We start from the raw sequence: 2977 nt of genomic DNA, 5'->3' as shown, positions 1-2977 counted from the left end.
GTTTCTGAACCGTGGGAGAGATGACCGCAATCAAACATAATCGGATCTGGCCATCCACGGCTTTCCAGGCGGCATAGGCCGGATATGTTTTTTCTGATTTCTCCGTGGCGGTTATGACTGCCGGCGGCGGTTCTGTGCTTCCATCGACGTATTTGAGAAGGTAATTGGCCTCAAGGGCTGTAACAACAGTGATTTTCCATGTAGGGAAATTTATGTCTGATAATTTTTCGGGAATCAGGGCATGAAGATGCCTGAGAAGGAGTTTAACGCCAGAGGGAAGTGAATCGAGAGGATCCACCTCGGTTGTCATGGCTGCCGCCGTCCAAGAGAAGAGAGGGAACGATCGGTGCCCTAAAGAGAGAAAAAACCTAGAGAAAAGAAGATCTAGGTTTTCTGGCTCTTGATACCATGAAGGAATATTGATTGTATTAAAGTGTTAACCTAATAAGGGAATACATGGGAGATATATATATAGGAGATATAGGAAGAAGTACTAATCCTAACACGACTAGGATTAAGGAGTACTAATCCTAATAGGACTAGGATTAGTACACAGTAAATACTAATATTATTTAATACTATTATTTAATACTATCTGGTATTAGTTATCGATTGGTTTGCAAAGTTCATAATTAAAAACTAGCATTTTGAATTAATCTTACAAACCAAATAAAAACTTGTATATTTCCTCTATTCTAAAATAATACTATTAAAAAAATGACTTAGTAGAGACTTGACTACAAAGGAATTACCAAGATCACAAATTTAGATATATAATAGGTTAAATAAAAAAGAATGGTCATGTACAAGGTTGTAAATATAGCACTGTCGCGCTTATCTCTGCAAGAAGTGGGATGATTTTAGTGGTACCACCATAGGCTGAGTCGAAAGGTAATGATCATGAAGACAAAGCTAGGATAGACGAAAAGGTAGTAAAAAATATTATGAAGATTGCTCAAATGCAGTTGTGGCAAGTCTATTAGTGAAAATGACCTCCACAGCTTGTTTTACACTGCCCGGAGGTTTTGAAAACAAAAGTCCGTGTATTTATTGTTTCGGATACCATAGCCTTTGCATGCTCCTCAGGTGTTGTATTTGCCTATTTTGCCATGGAGCAGCAAATGAAATATCAACTGTCACATAGTTAACAGTTATTATCCAGCTTTATAATATGGCAAATGTATTACAGATTTACGCAATGGCATCCGTTGTAGTTGCATATTCAACTATAATGCATGTTACATTATAACATTAAGTTGGTCTCACCATTATTGTCTGTTTCATTTGCTGCAACTCTTTCATTGTTTTCTGTTTGTCTATGTTTCTTCTTCACGTAAAAACTCCTACATGAAACCTGAACAGAGCTGGAAATGTATTTGATATTCTTTTGATAAATTTGTATCTAAATATGCAACAATTTCTTATCACAAACTTTCCCAATTTAAGTGTGTTCTTTATTTTTTCCCTCTCCGAAGTAGAGACGGAGCCACCATATTCAAAAGGAGTAATAATTCACACCCCTACGTTAATAGTGAAGCCTCAACTAAGCTTTTCTGTTTAGTTTAGAATAAAATATAAAACATTTAAATAAGTCTCAAGTTTCAACCGTTTCACATGGTGTGGCCAGTTAGCTTACATTATTAGAAATTGTTGGCTTGCATATGGAAGCCAAATTAAATACTTCTATTATATCATAATGACATTGAGAGTCCCTTCATAAGCCCATATGAGATTTTTTTTTCGTACAATGTATTTGCTTATTAATAGGATTAAAATAAATTGTAATGATGTAAAACTTATGAGGTAGATATGTACCGACAGAGTGATGGTCACTCAAGAAAGCTCACATCTCGAAGATGAAGATAATTGAGATGAGGATGCTCAAAGGGATGTGAGAGCACACTAAGGGAGATGCGAATAGGAATAAAGTTTTTCGGTACAAGGTGAGTGTGGGTTCATGCTGGACAAGATGAAAAAAGTGAGACTGAGGTGGTTAAATCATTTTAAGAGTAAGTCCGAGCATACGCCAATTAGGAGATGTGAGAGGTTGGTTGGTTGTAGCAAGAGTAAAGAGGGGTAGCGGTATACTTAAAAAACATTGTGTCGAGGTAATTACATATGAGTTAGCATAGCTCCAACATATTAAGAAAATAATCCTAGATAGGAAGGTATAGAAATGAAGAATTACCGGTAGGGGTGGCTCAATGTAATTCGAGGCCTAAAATGAAATTTTAAATAAAGGCCTAAAATTCAAATAAATTTTATTTGTATTTATTTATTTTTTTTAAAAATTTAGATTTAAATAATTAATAAATATCTTTTTATAAAAAACAATTTCAAATACATTTTTAAATATATTATTTTGAAGTAAGATTTTATCAATTTGACATTGAAAACATCATTTTATTGAGACAATTATTATATGAATCGATAATAGACTTCTATAAGTAATAAGTTGATAAATTTTAAATAAAGATGTATAGAAGTTGGAATTGTAGAATATGATTCAAAAAGTTTATAACTTAGTATATCTTACTTTAATATAAAAAATTACAAAAATTAAAGAATATTTGTAATTTAATTTTTTCAACACTTTTGACTATTTATTCATTTTTTTAACAAAATATTACTTTAATTATCATAGATTAAAAGAAATGGAGTGATTAATGACATAAGGAAAAGATAAATAACATGTATATTAGGAAACAAAATAATATATATACACACACACACACACACACACACACACACACACACACACACACACACACACTTTTTATGATAAATAATTTTTTTACGAAATAAATTAATATTATTTCTTATTTATAGAAATTTGAGCCCCAAAATATTAGGGGCCTAAGGCATTGGCCTAAAAATTCTAAGGCAAGAGCCGACACTTATTACAAGGTACAAAATTATTAGGTTGTCGGGCATTGTCGCACTTTATGTGGGAGAGGGGGGGGGGGGGGGGGGGTTT

Source organism: Solanum pennellii, chromosome 7 (genome assembly GCF_001406875.1).
Source record: "Solanum pennellii chromosome 7, SPENNV200".
Lineage (NCBI taxonomy): Eukaryota > Viridiplantae > Streptophyta > Magnoliopsida > Solanales > Solanaceae > Solanum > Solanum pennellii.
This window is presented reverse-complemented; position numbering follows the sequence as displayed.